An 18,529-nucleotide genomic window follows, 5' to 3' on the forward strand; every position below is an offset into this window, starting at 1 on the left:
ATAAGACACTTTTGTGAATGAGGCCTTTAGCAAGTTGGCAGAACCTTTCAACTCTATAAAAAGGGGTCTCCTGAGGACATACTGGACATATTGTACATCTACCACATAGGCTCTACATTTACATTTCCTTTATCTGATGCACGTTTCTTCCATTTGGCTTCCATTTGTTTTACAAATAAAGAGAAATAAAATAACATTAGAATAGTGAGACTGTAGATCAGCTTCATGTTGAACTGAGTACTGTGGTTCTTGAAAAGATCCCAAACACAATAGGCATAATGTATCTTGGTCATTTGTTTCTCCTGAAGAAAAATGCACCTCAGGTCTGACAAAACTGCAGAAGGCTGCACCTAAAACTGAGTATGACCCCATGGAAAATGGAGAGTGAAAGCAAAGCAAGATACAGTATAGCTTTCGAGAAGCAATAGTTCTGTGACTTTAATGACATAAAAAACATTTTCAAATGCTGCAATAATACACTTGTTTACTCAATAGTGTACATATTCAGTCGGAGAATTGTACACCTGAACACATGATTTGGTGGCTCATTTAGTTTTGTTCATTTTCTAAGATCAAAAGCTACACACAGGACTGGAAGTGAGCTTTCTTGCATGTCTCTTTGTGAATTTGTTTTTTTGCTGTTTTCTTTTTCTGTCCCCATGAACTCTTCATTTTTCCGTGAGGATCCATGTCAGTCTCCTAAGCTACTAGATTCATTATCCAAAAGCAAAAGTGGTTTCTGCAGAATTTTAAGAAAAATGATCATGAAAAAGAGTAATTGGTCTCATTTAATGAAAACAGCAAATTACAGACCTATCTCTTATTTTCCCCTTTGTTAAAGGTCTTATTTTTGCTTTTGTTAAAAGACAGCAGTCCTGATTCATGTGAAATTACCAATCGAGATACAACAAACTTTCAAAGCACTTATTACTGGACTATTACTGCTGGACTTTATTTTTACCAATAGAGTTTATTCTATTACACTGTCAATTTTATTCTGAAGATAAAGAGCGGAATCACAACACAATGCATTTTGCCAAGACCTGTTTCCAGCATCAGGGAGGAAGCATTCAGGTCACCCTTCTGTTCTCTTTTCAGTTAATGACTACCAATTATCAATAAAAAAAGACTTTTCAACTCAGGAATTAGCAATTTGTTCGACTTGCATGTATGAACGGGACCATTAAAAGCTACTGAATAGCTACATTTTCAGTGTGGCATACAATAGGAGAAGTCAAAGTACAGCGAATTACCAGAATTTCCTCACAGCACCCCGATCTGTCTGTGCTAAACTCAAGCACAGCTCAGCACTGAGTGAACATTCTGTAGGATTGTCATCTCGTCAACAGTCTTGAACCGAATCAATGTTGTGTTGTAGAGTCTTTGGAGGCCAGTGGATAGACTTGAGCCGACTTAGTGTCCACCACCTCTCAGGACTCTCCTCAACACGGACACCTGTAAAAATATTTAAAGACACTTCCTCATCCCCATACATGTACGGTATGTACTGATATTCAGCAAAGACAACCTCATTGCACACTGGTTCAGGTATTTTGAGCGTTTGTGATCAGGAAAGCAATTCAGGTATGGTAAATGGTTATGTAACACTGTCATGTTAAAATGCTGCTCCCCCCATCAAGGCTGTTGTAAAAATAGCAGGTAAATAAAATAATTACTGTCGTACTAGTGGGACTGAACAGGCTCTGAAAATACAACCCCTTTTGAAAAAATGACTGAAATACTTGGCTGTGTTTTTGCAATTTAAAAGCATTAATTAGTGAAAATACCCGTTTTGATTCTAGACAGTGTCTTATATTAATGTTACCATTAGGACAAAAATAATCAATGCTAGGTTAGGTTTTGTTCCAGCAGTGCATATTTATAATAAACTATTTGTAGTTACATTGAGCTGTTTTTAATATACATTTTACTAATGTTTTCCACTATGCTCCACTGCTCTGTTCTGCTTGTCAGAAGCGAGTCAGCTTCTACCACATGGGCCTAGCAGTCATTAGACCCTCACTTTTACGTTGTATTCACTCTGCTGGCACCACTGAGTCCGGAGACTTCAGCCAGAAATACATCAAAACTTTCACTCCAGCGCCGCCTGCAAATTTACAACTAATGCTGGAAGGCACCTTCTCATTGGGTGACTACTTAAAATATCTAGAACCCTGAAAGCTTCCATATTCAGAACTTGAGATCAGTAGAAATTCTGATGTAATACAGGGCTTTGGCTTCAAGTGTTATCCATTCTGTTCCGATAAATAAACATGGTACACTAAAACGTCTAAAGTTCCCCCCCAAGTTTCACAATTTAATAAAGCAGAACGACCCAACTCACTTTATAAATGGGACAGACCTTAACACACAGGGCAATGGTCTGGTCACTGCTGCCCTGCTCTAACCCTAGAGGAAAAACACTTTCCAGCTTGAGATTCTCATTCCGGAAATGATTCTTTTGAAGTAGAAGGCTTCACCTTATCTCTCAAGTAGATAGACGTGCAGTTAATGTAAAGAGGGTCCCCACAAGAATGGAGTCTGAACAGCCCTGTCCCTTCAAGAGAGCCCCAGACTAGTTTCACGGGGATTACACTTAGAAAGCATTTCCTTTTTACTGAGGCCAACATCTTGCAGGGCAACAGGCATTTTATAGCTGCTCGTAATAAAAGGTAGCAGCAGTAAATGAAATGGGGCCATTGAAGCTTTGCTCTTTCCAGAGAGTCTCACAGGAATGTGCAGCCAGAGCTGAGAGACACATCTTTTGCACACGAATGTCCATAACATAATCCTGTGTTTACTGTGACAACCATAGGATGCCACCAGCCACTTCTTCAAGTGGCAGTGGAAGTTACTACTGTATTTCTTTATTTACCCAGTGTAAAAAAAAGCATCTTACTTTAAAACAGATTTTTTAAATGTTTTTAAAAAGACTTTTGATACATTGATATTTTAACATCATTTTAAGTTCACCACTAAGGTTCTTAACATAAATCTTACATACTGTACCGTATGTCAGTAGATGTATATGTACTGTATAGCGCCCTTCTCAAAATCAGAATTAACACATGGCTTCATTGATAAACATAGCAATCCAACAGCAGGGGAAATTAGGTGTATTGCAGTTAATTTATTGGTTTTGCTACCAGTCCATATACTGTATGTACAGTATGTGACATAAAAAAAAAGTCATACTGAAATAAATATCCTAAATACGCAATTTAATATTCCAGGATTTTTTCCAAGTACACGTTTTCAGCAATGATTCTCCACTGACCATCTTTACCAATAAAAAAAAGAGTTTCTAAGGCAAACAAAAAGACAAAAGAGAAAGTTCCGTTGCAAAAGAATTACTAATGCCTCCAAATCCATTGTTCTAAAATAGTCAATACGGCGCCCTCTTGTGACGTCACTCGTTTGTTACGCAGCTCGGGGTGAAAATGTTGTCTGTTGTTGATGCTTCTTCTCCGGTGGCCAACAGCATGTACAGTAGGCAGACACCTTTTAGAATAATTCTCCATTTTCCGCTCGCGGTTTGATGTAATTGAATATCATCTAGTCTACCCCTGCACAAAAGTAGCTTTCATGTTGAGCAAGTTCGACTCAAAACGGGCGAAGTAAACTAAGGAAAACTTGGCAATATCGGTCTCTGTTTATTCAAGGCTTAGTACTACTAAATGCGTTTCATGTCGTCTGTCCCAGTACAAAAATGACAGCACGAGGAACATAACACTTTCATTCACAGTAAATTCCTAGTGCAATTTTGTTTTAACATGAAATAGTATAGGTTTTAAAACTGTGAAAAAAAAGTTCAATTTTACTGTCCTCCATGGCAACTTGAGAGAGGCCATTCCGCAAAGGATTGTGGGTAACTCCCTTCTTCGAGGTCTGATACGATGCGGACTTCAGAGAAGGGCACATTGGGGGCGCTCATGAGCACCCGTGTGAAACACGAATTTCGAAATGGGACACCCTAAGCCCTTGCAGACTTGAGCGGGAACATGGATATGAAGGGCGCATGTCTGCAAGAGTGCGACACTGGGACACGGCCTAAGCGTCTAACACAAATGCCGCCTAACACAACATGCAGGTTTGAGCCAAAATTGTAAAAGAGCCAATGCCATGTCTTCCACGTACTGTATAGAAGATTAGGGACTTATATCAAATCCCAAATATTTTTTTTTAAGTGAAAGTAATCGTATGTATATTTGTTTAAAGTTGTCTGGTTATATCTGATGAATATTTAAAGTGGAACGTTTTGTCGTTTTGCCATTTTGATCCAGACCAATGGCACTGACCTTCCGACCCTCATGGACTACAGCTGTCTGCTTTTCACTTCATAATTCGCTGAACGTTTATTACTTTGTATTTAATCACCTAAGTCTAAGATTTAAATAATTAAATCACAAGATTTGCATTTGCAGACATGAATTTTAAGCTGCAGTCAAAGTAAGCTGTAAAGAACCTATGCCCACTGTTATTTTTAAATTCAATATGTTTAATATGTGAAGCACAAGAGTGTGTTTAGTTCCTCTGTTTAGTTTCATTAGCCTGATCGGGAGCAAGCCTTGCATTTTATACCTACAGTATACTGTACATAAAAGTCAAGGGCTGTTTTAGCACATCAAATCGAACCACACTATGAAGACCAGCCAGCTAGCTTTACAATTTACAAAAAAAATCTCTTGAGTGAACTACTGTAACTCTTGAACCAAACAAATACAGATATTGTTTCACTATACGCTTTTCACCCAAAATTTCTCTATGTACTGTATACTGTTGGTCTACAAAAGCCCAAAGGTCTTTAGCTTTACTCTGTACCCCTGAGCTTTCATTATCTTTACACTGTTCTGTTAAGCTATGAAATAAAAAAAACAACTGGGGAAAAGAGAGAACTGTTATTTGTGCAACTCGCACTTTTGCTCAGAGCAACTTTCATACCTTCATACCTTTCAACATATAAGTTGTTGCTTTCTGTTGTTTCTTTCTTTCAACTGTGTCATGAATACAGACAGCTCTGACTTTCAAAGAAAAGATAACAAATCAGGCCCTTTTTAGTATTAATGTCAAATGAAAAACTGAAAGAGCGGCAAGGTGGTGGGCCTTACAGCTCCCAGGTCCCAGGTCCGATTCTGGACTGGGGCACTGTATGTGTGGAGTCTGTATATGCACTCCATGTCTATGTAGCGGAGCTAGTTCAGACAAGGTGACGTCATCGCCCTCCCTGCGCGTAGCAGGGACCTCAGCTGCCTAGGCTTTGGGAGATCTCCTCCAGCTCATGCGGTTGGTTTCCTGTTGCGTTACGCCAGAGACCCGGGTTCGCGGCCCAGGTGTAGCGGGATGAAACGAGCGGGGTGGAGCGGCAGAGGGCACGACCCCGTGCGGAACCGCGACGGCCACATCTATGTCCATGCAAGTTTCCTCTAGGTAGTTCAGTTTCATTCCACATTTGAAGGACTAGTAGAGACGCCTATACCCGCGGGTCAGGAGGGTGTGGGTGCGGGTCAAAAAAAGCATCACTATTAATCGGTGTAATTTCTAATGGAGCGGGTTCGGGTCAGTACTTTTATCATTTTAAAATGGGTCGGGCAGGCTCAGGATCTGTTTCTCACAACCGCGGGCGGGTGCGGGTCAAATAAAGCCGACCGGCGCCTCACTACTGGCTGGCTAACCTAAGCTGTGTGTCCGAATTGTCCCTGTGTGCTTGTTACAATGGCCTTGTACTCTATGAGACAGAAACAGGCACTGGGTTACTAGGACTCTAACCAGGAATAAGCAGCTTCCTCGTGATGGGATATTTCAAAGCAACCATTTCTGTATTGGAAAACCAAAGTTGTTTACTTTTTTCAAGCATATACAATTTCAAAGCGAAAATATTGGATTAAAGATAAATCACACCACTGCACAAATGGAGGGGGTAGCACAGCGGCGCAGTTGTTAGCATTGCTGCCTCACAGCAATAATTTGAGTGGAGTTTTTATATTCTCCACAGTTTTGCATGGGTTTCCTCTGGACTTCCTCTCACAATCCAAAGACATACTGGTAGGTTAATTCTGGGAAAACTGGCCTTGCTGTGAGTGTGTGTGTCTGTGTGTTCCCTGCAATGGACTGGCATCCCGTCCAGGATATATCCTGCCTTGCACCTGTTGCTTGTTCGGATAAGCTCGAACTCCCCCAGAAACATGCACTGGATAAAAAAAAGGATGGATGTATTTTCCTTTGCAGTGAAGTTTTACAGACTTTTCTAACTACTTTCACCCATAAAGATAAGATAAGATCATTTTATTGGCCCTATACAATTTCGTGTATTAGGAATTTGTCTTTTCGCATACCCCAGCTTGCTCTCCATGAGACACACAGACAGGGAGAGAAGCTGGGGGTCAGAGCGCAGGGTCAGCCATTTATACGGTGCCCCTGGAGCAGCTGGGGTTAAGAGTATAGTTTGAGTATTTACATTTTAAAATCCTCACTTTATAAAATGAGTATACAGGTACTGTACATACAGTAATTTGTAATTTAACAAAATGGGACAGCAGACAAAAGGAATTCCTACATTTGCATGGAACTGCACTGCACTGTATTTGTTTTTGAGCTGGCTGATATCAGTATATGTTTTTAGGTGCCTGCAGAAACAGATTCACTTCAAATGCAATTGCAAGCTTAAGTTCACATTCTAATTCTCTGGTACAAAAGCACTGATATGACATACAATAAAAAAACTCCAGGTAAGTGTACAACTAACAATGGAGTAAGAGGAGGCACTGTTATCACCTACACCTAGTGTGCACTACCATAGTACAATAGTACAATTTCACACACACACAATACCAGTTGTGGAGGTGCTGAACATCCTGATTTTTTCATGCTCAAATACTTCAGAAACTGAAAAAGATTTTTTTGTTTTTATTCTACCAGAGTACAGTTTACAGAGTACAGGCTGGTAGAATGAATTTATTTCAAATTTCAAATCACTGTATATTATTTTAGTATTCTATAACTTGCAAAGTACAGCACATGATGTCTTGGATGATATACAGTATTTCACTTTTTTTCAAAGACTGTTTTTAAAGCAGATAATACTAAGCACTTGCGTGATAACAGCTTGAACCAACAGAGTCTGTGTAACTATAGGTTTTTATTTGATCTCACATCCCCTGAATATCCTCCTTGTTGACTATAACTGCAGCATTCCTAGTCTACTAGTTTAAATTGAAAAGTCCATAAAATAAACAGATTTATACAGAAAAGTGAATTTGTTTCTTCAAAATTAACATATTGTGGTCAAAAAGTTCCATAGAGAAGAGGTAAAGAAAGGTAAAGAGATCTTGCAGCAATGCTTTAATGTACACAGTCAAATTCATATCTAATTGCTGTACAGTAAATGACTACATTTTAATTTCCTGTAGGAGAGATTTCTATATCTCCCAGGCCCTGATGGACTTATTAGCAGTGTCTAATGCTGGGATCCTAACCTCTTGGCAGACTGGTTCTAGGCTTGAAACAAAAAGCAAAATTAAAGTGTGTGCTTTATGTCTGTACTCCTCCTACAGGCTCTTTAGAAAAACTTCACTTAATAATAATAATGTTAATAATAATAATAATAATAATAATAATAATAATAATAATAATAATAATAATTATTATTATTATTATTATTAATTGAACTGCATGTACTTTTTTTATACCCAAGATTATTTATTTTATTAATTATTTTATAATTATTATATTCAATTATTTTATACCCAATATTTGTTTTAGTTATGTTGCAGTCTAACAACTTCTAACAACTAAATCGAACAACTTTCTAAGATGTACCAAAGGATATACTGTTCATCCTTAAATATTGGTTCTCTACATAAGACTTGTACTGTATATGAAAGGCATTGTTTTCCTATAGTATATTTTTTAAAAATGAACTCACATCAGGAGCATACCTATTTACAATTGACCTTATATTTTAGTGCATAAAGAACTTAAGAAACACACCAACAGTTTTAGTTATAAGTTTTCAAAATAAACCTCCAATAATGTCTAGGACTACGGTCTTTGTCTGATGACAAACCTAGTATGCTTCATTACCAATAAACTTAAGAACAATTAAAATAAAGCGTTTTAATGTTGCTATACACATTGTTTCACAAAACACTCTGAAGAGCAGCTTTACACTCTACTTTGTGATTTTCCACACTATTTCAGAAATCTGAAGTTCAACTAAACCCCATAGTTCATGTCATTTTAAACCAGTTTGACAACAGCTGAACTGAAAGATGATTTTTTAATGTGGATACTCTCAGCTTTGAAGACTGTAAAAATATTGCTAACGTCATTATGCAAAATCCATTAATATTCTGTAATTCTCTCATCACAACTTCCCTGATGTGGACATTTAGATGACAAATTGAAAAGCAACCACTAAATTAAATAATTAAACAGTCCAACACTTGAAATTATAACAACCATCTGAAGTAAGGGAATAGTGAATGAATGTCATTATTTTTCTTAAAATATGTAACAATGATGTAGGTCACTTGGTTTTACCTGATCCTATCAGTCCCGCTTCTAATCTCTGTTTTCTGATTAAAACAGAGGTATTTTGTGCACCCCACAAAATACAGTGAATACCATAATTCTGTCTTCCTAAAACCACAAATTGACCAACAATTTACCTAACTGAATCTTGTATATGTTCAATAGCATTTCCAATAAGACTACAAAGATTCCGTGTCTAAATTAAATTTGTTGTACTTTGTAAAAATACCTACAGTACTCCCCTGCGAAGCTTCCATATTTTATTGATGAGCCTGCAATCGTGACTCTTTCAAAGAGTGTTTTATCTATACAATGTATTCTAAAGTGATAAAGCTATGGGTGATTATAGTATGAAAGTAAATTATATTTTAAAAATAAAAGTAAACAATTCTCAACTGAATTTAATTATGCAACCTTCCTAAAGAATACTTTGAAAGGTCACAAGATTAGTGTAATGGTTTCTGTTTGTAATCACTGTCGATTAACGATTTCAGTAAATGATCTGTCTCATTATGCTCCCTTGGACAAATAGTGAATTGAAAGCCACAACTCACATAAAAATATGTGACAAACTGACCCTGAAGTCCAAGAATGTTTTGAAAGAAATCATGGATAAAGTGGTAGAAAGTTATAGTATCACAAATGAGGAGAAGGTCTGAATACAACACTTTGAGTTTCATTCATCTTACTAAAGTCACTCATTTAACAGAATGTCAATCATATTACGCAGACACTACTCAGATCAGCTTTTCAAACTGAACAGCCAGGCAGAACGAGTTTACCACTGTAAAGGCAACAGTGACTTTGAAAAATTTGCTTTGTCATTTATTTATATAGCATCAATATCCTGGTACCCATACAAAACCAGTTTGAATGGGTGGGTGGCAAGTAGAAAGCTTTTAGTGAAAAAAAACATCTTAAATCTTGAATGAGATACAGTATATTGCAGACATGCAGCAGAAGGTCCTATAGTTCTATACCAAAAATGGAACTTTGTGGTCTAAATGCAAAACATTATGTCTGACATAAACCCAACACAGTGCATGACCTGGTTAATATGATCCCTACTGTCAAGCATAGTACTGACAACATTATGTTATGGTTATGAGGCTGTTTATCAACATTAAGGACTGGGAAGTTTGTTAAGATGGATGCTACAAAATACAAGTGGAAAACCTAGTGAATCTTAAACTGGGTTGAAAATTCCTGAAGCACAAAGTCAAAGTCACACTGGAGTGGTTCTTTCAACAAGAAGGAGAATGTTCTTGAGAAGCCCATTTCTGACTTAAATTCAGTACCACAATTATGGTGATTATTACACTTGACATTTGCAATCCATCAGTCATCCAGAACATACTTAAGAGAACTCACAGCAATTCTGCCAGGAATAGTTTTCTGCACAACATTGCCCTATCCACCGCAAAAACAGTAGAAACTAACCCACAATTACCTACATCAGTAATTTCTGTCAAAGGTACTTAAAATGTGCAATTTAAGAGGTTAAACTACGCAAACTTACGCTATCTCAAAATTTCACTATGAATATTTTTTGCAGTTTACAGACATTCAGGGTTTAGATACAACTGTGTTCAATATGATCATTAGAGTCTTTTTTATTGTAATTCATCAAAAGGTAATATTAGTTGCAGGCGGTGAATACTCTAAATAAATGGGCAATCGATAAGGACTTCATAGTCCACCTGACTTTGGACTATGGACTCTAGTGAAAAATGTTCTTTACTGGATTTTCATTATTCAGTTTTCTTTCGGTTTATAGAACTGACCCCACATACAGTATTAGTTATATGAAAAGGGTAAGCCAACTTAAATAATGCCCTGTTATATTTACTATTCATTATTTAGTAAAACCTATCTATTAATACTGCAAGGTAACTACATAATGTCCGATTATTTAATTAACCATCAACTCCACATATACTGAGTATTTAAAAACAAGACGCCAAGGCCCTGTTTGTCTATTTAAATCAGAAAGCAATGATAGGCTTTCTGAGATGATGTTACACTGGAATTAGCATCAAAGATAATTCCAGGGACAGCATATAACACACATGGCCTTTTAGATCATTCTGCTGGATAATTGCCATTAATTGGCATGCAAGTAAGCTCCTACTCATTTAATTCATGTGGGGACACAGAGTTCTCCCCCAGTTTACTTGCAATTTTATCTTGATGCATTTCTAACATATTTAATAGATTCAGCTTGAACACAGGCTCTCTGTACTAAGAGCTGCTTTTACTACAAAACTGTATCTGATTAAATTAGCTTAGAAGTCCACTGCACAGTTTACCAATCCATATATAAAATTAACAACATCCATTAATAATAATAATAATAATAATAATAATAATAATAATAATAATAATATAATTATCAATATTCACCATGTGTAACTAATGCATATATAATAAAGCAACAATATCTTAAAAAGCTTACTGTGGTTTTAAAGGGACAAAATTTCAGAACGTCTAGTACAAAACAACCATTATACAAATGCAGAGTGAGATCAAAGTATTAAATAACAAGCCAGGTTATCTTAAGTAGTCATTAAAGAAGCTAATTTAAACCGGAAAAACTCACAGAATTGCGCACAGAGCCTTTAAGAGACTCTCTTGATGTCTTGAGAATAATTTCTTTATTGTCCTGGTGAACTCTTAATACAACAAACGAATGCCCTCTGATTTTATTATGAGATCTGTCAATCTATATAGGTCAGAGCCAAAACGCCAAAAGGCAAAAGGCCTGATCAGAGACGCTTTTGGAATATCTGCTAAGAAGATGTCTGCAGTGGGGTAGTTTATTTCTTCTCAGACAATAGTACATCCCCTCTGACAAGTCCTCAGGCATCTAAAAATCTTTGAATTTCATGCTATTGATCACTCAGGTACTTCCATTGTGTAGCCATTATGTGGCTTGTCTACGTTCAATGACATCTCAGCAGGGTGCTTCGAATGAAAAAAAAAACACATACAGACTGCTTACATTCAGACCACAGCAAGTGCAGAACTCCGGGTAAAACAGAAATCAATCTTTCACCGTCTGACATTGATCATTGTGTACCCGGCTGGCCATCTGGCATTTCAAAAGTGACGATCAAGTTGACAGCACAAAAATATTTATTATAACTTGAACACTGCATATACATCAGCAGGGAATTAAGGTCTATTCATTCAGCGTATACAAGATCGACTGTAATGTATGACCTGTCTCTCCTGAGACAAGACAATGTATAAGAATTAGAATAAAAACATCGGAATCAAATGATAAAATAAGACTTTTTGACCTTTAATAGTAAATACTGTATCAAATCAAGGTGTAGGCAGTAAACAAATGAAAGCAACGTGCAGCTTAATATGTGTAGCTGAATAACAACCAATGAATAATTTTTTACATGTGAATGCTGGTGTTAAAGAGATGGTGACCAATGCAATTAAGCCTTGATACCGGTAGAGAAGGGAGCTGAGCTACTGTACTGTTCAGAGGAGTCTGGATTGTGGCATGTCATGCTGTATACAGTAGTATGAGGAACTAACCTGTCACAAAATCAGCTCAGCGTGATCAAGAGATCCAGTCATTTGTCAAAATAATCCATTTATTTTGAAAAAGCAAATACATTCAAATAATGGTCATTACATTAGTTATTAAGCCGTTTATAATAACACCTCAAGAGGGCAGCAGAAACTCATTCCAGGCTAAGTTCAAATCATAATCAAGTCCTGTGAAATGGAAATGGCTGATCCCTTTATTCAGACTTTTTCCCCCAGCCTGAATTTCTGCAGTTTTGAAGTCAGCATTTTTCATTTGAAGTAATGAAAAGGCTGTTGCTGTCTGTGTTGAACAGAGAACATTCAGCCTGAATTTTTCCTTAATTAAAAAAGAATATGCTTTAAAAAAATCCACATGAACAAATACTGTACGTATACCAATAAAGAAATCCTTTGCTTGGTTATGACTAATTTATAGCCAATTTTAAATGCATTTCATGTTTTGTTGAAAGTTCAGCCTTAGTTCGTGGCTTTTTGTGAATCTGATACAAAAAAATAAGAAGCTAGTAAAAACAAAAAATTATGTTTTCTTTGTTGTCACAAGATAAATAAATCAGATAAATTTATATTTGATAGTGTACATGTGCATACAATTATAGAAAACACGAACACATCTGCCAATAGGAGGGTTCATACACAAGTCAGTAATAAAGTTCATTTAAGGATTACGGCACTACATTGCAAAACATTATTAAAAAGCACCCAGCTCTGTACATTTCCCCTAGAGATCTGAAACTGAGAAACACACTAGAAAAATATCAACTGATAAGGCCGTGGGGAGAAACTAAAAACATGAACCTATTAATGAATCTAACTTAAACAACTCATAAACTCTAATTTCAGGCTGCCTAGAGAATTGCTTGTGAGAGAAAAAAATACCGTATGCTGTTTACTCATACAATACAGAATACATACTGCTACAGAAATGCAAAGTGAAGCAGAGCTGTCACGGCTACAGTATGTATTGTTATTGCAATAAAGTTCTGACTGATTTACATCTTTTCTTGTCCTACAATAGTCCATTATTAATCGACTGCAGTAACTGCTGTGAAAATCACAGAAAGTAAAATCGTTATCATTGGACAATCTATCCATGAGGTAATTGGATGAAGTAACGACAACCTTGTGGGGCCCGCCTGCCTGTCCAGACTCACCTAACTTAATCACAGCTCATATTTCTGACTAGGAGGAAAGTGTCTTTAAGCTCACATGAGTTAAAAGTCTTCCCGCAGCCCAAATTAAAAGATTCGGCAAAGCCAGCCAAGACGGTAATGTTCTTTCCAGGGTATGGTGAAAATGGCTTAATGCTAGGCAGACAGGAGCTTGGAAAAGTACTGAAATGGAGATAAAACGAAGCAGCTCATTGTCTCACGGCACCGCAACAATCAACATGTACAAAAAAAAAACGGGCTTTGCGTCGGAGAAAGGGGAGAAGATATATAGGAAGGATTATCAAAACGGTTTGGAAAATAAATATACAAGCCACGTATGACATGGGGGGAAATGGAGCCCCATGAAATCCGATGCCGCATGCAGTAGCTAATAAACACGCCGACTCTCAGATTGCAAGGGGTCTAACAACTGGTACCTCCACTTGACTTCAGTGTATCAGGACCGGTTCTGTGTGTGTTATTAATAATACTGTAATTGTTTTGTTTTTTTTAACCGTGCCAGCGGCGCGCATAAAACAGGATTTAATTGAACCCCTGGGCTCTCCCACTTCTTGCATGAAGAATATCTTCACAGCACTCTCTGTGTCACAGCGAGAGAGGAAGCGGTGCCTAATTGAGCTACAGTAGCTACTGCCGCTGTTTGATGGAGCTCCCCTGTGCGACGCAGGAGTTACAGAGGAGGAGGGGGGGGCGACCAAGGAAATCATATGGGCCGAGCCCAGACACCGTCCTTCCACGCTGGCACCGTACGAGCCAAAGAGCTGGCGGTCAGGGGGACGAAGTGGGTGTTGTTGAAAATCTGCTCCTGTTTCAATTCCCAAATAATCTCCACAGGCCGCTACCCCAGCATTCTATTCCGTGATTGTGGTTGATTTATTGTATTTTGTATCTGTAGATTTTAATTTGAAGGTTAAAAGAATGACTGGTACTGTAAATACCACACCCGTTTTAATTAATACATTTGTAAGTATTGCCATCTCAATGTACAGTCCAAGTACCGTAATGACGTCGTGGAAGTGCTGGGAAGTGGTCTTTATTTTGACTGCACTGCCCACATTATAGGAGGTGAGCTACAGTACACCGCCTTCACAAAATCTGGGAGCACAGAAATCAATAAGCCCTGAAAAATGATTTTGGTCTGATATTTTTGGCCCAAGAAATAAATAAAATTTTATTTTTGCTCTCAGCGTATTGGAGTGGGGTGCTGGTGTGCCTTTCTGCTGATGCGATTGTTTCTGGTGGACTTCTTATAAGGAACGGAAGCTAAAGATTTAAATTCCAGAAACTCGTTTTGTGTATGATTATATATGAATAAAAACTGACCATATACGATGTGATCTAGCCTAGATCACTAGAGCTTCTAAGACACTAATACAAAAGTGATTCAAATCTGTGATGTACTAAGAATTTAGAAATCCTATAAAATTTCCTTGTCAATATTAGATAAAATTCTAGCAAAATTCACCCATAAGCAAGTAAGAGACATTTAATTTAAAATACTGGGGCCTTTTAAAGAATAGGATCAAAAACAATTCATGAAAGATTTTATGTCCTATTCAAAGCTTTGATGTCTGTTGCCACCATGTGGCAGAATTTAGATGTTACTGTTTATAGTTCATTCTCTTAGCTCAATCTAAAAACTATCGTCCATCTCTTGTCAGGAAGCCGGTTATTCCTGACAGTGTTGTACTGTAGCAATCTAGTACCCTCTTGAAAGCACAGGGGACAAGACGAGGCCATGCTCGGGACACGACTCTAGTCCATCGCAGGGCACACAACATGCATACAAGCACACGGAGTACAATCTGGAGACACCAATTAGCCTTGCTACTGTAGGCTTTGGAATATAGGTGAAGTCAAGTGCTTGCTAAAAACAATCATAACTGCATACAGTATATTATGATTCATAAAATGAATCGAGAGTGTGCAAATCTTAAAATATTAATTCTCAAAGTTAAAAATATGGAATTAACTGCTCCTTTTAATTCATTTTCTTTAGGTTTCTGTTACAGAATAGAGAAAGATAAAAAAAAAACGCTAATTCAGAATTAATCTAAATGTTTTAATCAGAGTAGAATACATTCCTGGAGCTCACCAGTCTCAGCAATGTAACACTGAGACAAAGAGACTTAAGATAAGACAGAACCTCAGAACTGCTTCAGTGGCAGTAAAATTCAGAAACCTCTGTCTTTCTGAGACTCATTCTCTGCAAAAGGGAGAGAACTGCACTTTGCCACTGACAGCTGAGCTGCTCTGCACAAACTGGATCCACTGTGTACTGTCATTCAGAAGCGAGAGGCCCTGGCACTGGATTGAGTCAGGCACAGTACCAACAAAGTGTCATTAGAGTCTGCTATCATCTGTTAATGCGCTTCAATCCAGTGCTCAACACTTCCTAAACCTCTGGATATGCCAGTTTAATTAGATTTAACTTAAGACTTACTTTCTTGCTAGAACAAAAATACCAGTTCTATTCCATCATGTACAATTTCCATAGGCCCTTCTGGAAACATCATTCTGCTGCTTGCCTCCTAAGCTCCTGGCAAATGAGTAAAATGGACCTACAGTAAGTAGGAATTATTCCTCTCACTGTGACCTTTCTAATGTTCTTTTTATTTAGCTTTGGTATGTACAGTAATTCAACATAATAACATCATAATATAAAGCAACATTAAGTAAAGCTATTTAAAGCCAGAGAAATGGAGAGGAACAACTGTAAAAAAACTGCAAGGGCTGTAGAAAGTAAAACTGCAGTTTTTTCCACCAGTGATGTGATGTCTATTTCTCTTTGTGATTCGATTTTGAATCTGCAACAAAAGCAGTTAGCCCTACATCACAGTGAAAGCTGTTTCATATCTTAAGAAATGCGACAACATCCGTGGCTACTTAATGAATTGTACTGCGACAAAAAAAAGTTTAGTACGTTTCAGAGCATTACAAACAAGCAGGTTCTGAGCAAAACAATGGAAAACGGAGAAAGAGAGGAGCCAGTGTAACAGCCAAATCAATTTTTTTTATGCCGGTTAACAAAAACAAAAATGCAGCACATGCTATAGACAGGAATGTCAAACATGTAATAAGCCACAAAAGCACCACACTGTTAATTAGGACATTTCTAAGTTACTTTCTATTTTCTCTTGTTAATACACTATTGTTCTGTGGTATTGCAATTATTTCAAGAGTACAGAAGGTAATCTTTTGTCGTTTTCTTTCTCAAATCATATCAGATGGCATTGTGCCACCAAATAACTGTGTGAGCAGTGGTGTAAAAGATCTTGCTCCATCTCACAGAAGATGTCATCCTACCTGATATAGACCAGCTTTCCTTCAATAACACATTTTAAATTACTGTACCATAATATATTAGTGAAACAAAAAAAACATTATCAAAGGAAAGGTCTAACTTCCCCCCAAAAAACGCATCATCAATCCCACTTTACGATACATTTAATACACTTAACTGACTTCTGACATTAGTAGAACAGAATGGATATTTGTCTGGTTGTTGATTTTTTTCTAAAATGCAACAGGAGTCTGGAAAAGGTGAAGACTGTGAAGATTAGTGGTTTCAGAGATGGAAACCGAATTAGCGGTACCTACGCTACCCAAGACAAGCTGGAAGTGATCTGTTTAAAACTTTGGGCAGCACTCAGGCCCAAGTCCTGACTGCATTTCCTATGAGAATGTTCAATGAATGAAGATCTTACTGTATATGGGCCAGGACACGGCCTTGTCTATAACGCTCACACACAGAACAGCAATGAATTAAATCTCATTGGAAACAGCCAGGTCTGGAATCATCACTGGTGGTTTAGTTTGGAGGGGTGGGGAAGGGGAAGGGAATCTTCATATTTTTAGGAAGACAACACTTATAACTGGAATATTTTAGAATTATAACTGGGAATAATTTAGGAGTCCAATTTATACTCTAGGCCCACAAACAGTATGGGCAGCCGGTTTATCATCAGAGAATGATATAGGAGGGATATGTTAAACGTTTTGAAATAGCCCTGAATAAACAGCCCTAGTACCTCTATTTCAATCACTAGGCTGCATTATACTGAACATGTTGAGCTGATAAAGCACCAAATGTTAAAATCTATATTGAGCTTTGTTTACACAGTGCAGGTTAGGCCTATTGTTTCATTCAAACCATCTCTACAAAGAAAGGGAGATTTCTACAAAGAAACCAGTGTTCATGTTATTAATCATATGTGGAGCCTTCAGCAGACATTCATGCTGAAAATGAAGTGCTGGCCACATGCAGTTCCTTATCTCATCCTCTTTCTAATCAGGGAGTGTGGAAGAAACACACATGCTTAGACTGCAATCAAAACCATGAGTATACTGTACATAAATAGCCTTAGCATTCATTCCAAATCACTAGCCATTAAAGACACAAAACATGCTACTTTTCTGGACTAGTTATTCATAACCATAGCACTTCATGAGGATAACAGCTATGACAGAGCAGCACATTTTCAAAGATACAGCACAGAACCAGCTGTCAGACCTATGTAAATATTGTCTTTGGGACACCATCTAATCTGGTAAAATTACTCTCAGTTTCAATTACTCTACAAATCTTGCAGACTAAGGTCGTCTGTAGACTGTGCTTCAAAATAACTGTCACATGTTGGAAAAGTAATCATAAAAATTAAAAACATATCTTCAAATCGATATTACTTCACTCTCTATATTGACAGGACTGGCTCCAAATGCAGAAGTGGAAATGTTTTGCTTCTCTTTTCCAGGCATATAAAACAATTCCCTACTCCTGCTCAAATGAGTACAGTACATGCATGTTAAATATCACAAAATGAACCAAGAGCATCGACTGTATATCCAGTCAGTGTACAGTACATAATATAATAAATGTTTAAAAATACTAAATTCTACTATATTACTTGGAAACACAGAAGTTGACACTGCATAAGCATTTCAGTTGAAAAAGGTTTCTGTCTCAGGCTTTATCCATACAAGCCTCAATTTGAAGCAATATGATAATAGTCTTTTCTAGTCTATTCTATTACACTTCTGTAGAGTTTCCCTCTTTTCCTTAACCTGACCATTTCATTAAACTATTATCCCGTGTTTTTTTAAGAAAAAGAAAATACCCTATATCCCAACAGTTTCTGTTAACAGCAAGTGAAACATTTAATACAGTATTAGGTTTCACTTATTTAAAGTCAATTAAAGAGGTGTATTAAAGAGAAAGCAACCATGAATGCAGGTTAAGGTGCATGTGTGGACTGAAACTAATT

The 18,529-nt window shown here is 37.3% G+C and overlaps 1 protein-coding gene across 1 annotated transcript in view; it reads right to left on the bottom strand.

Moving 5' to 3' along the window:
- The window catches only part of dmd (dystrophin), a 728,682-nt gene that overhangs the window by 691,230 nt on the left and 18,923 nt on the right, over positions 1 to 18,529 (bottom strand). The gene's annotated exons all lie outside the window — the stretch shown is intronic.

Source organism: Lepisosteus platostomus, chromosome 2 (assembly GCF_059453375.1).
Source record: "Lepisosteus platostomus isolate fLepPlt1 chromosome 2, fLepPlt1.hap1, whole genome shotgun sequence".
In the NCBI taxonomy this organism is placed as follows: domain Eukaryota; kingdom Metazoa; phylum Chordata; class Actinopteri; order Semionotiformes; family Lepisosteidae; genus Lepisosteus; species Lepisosteus platostomus.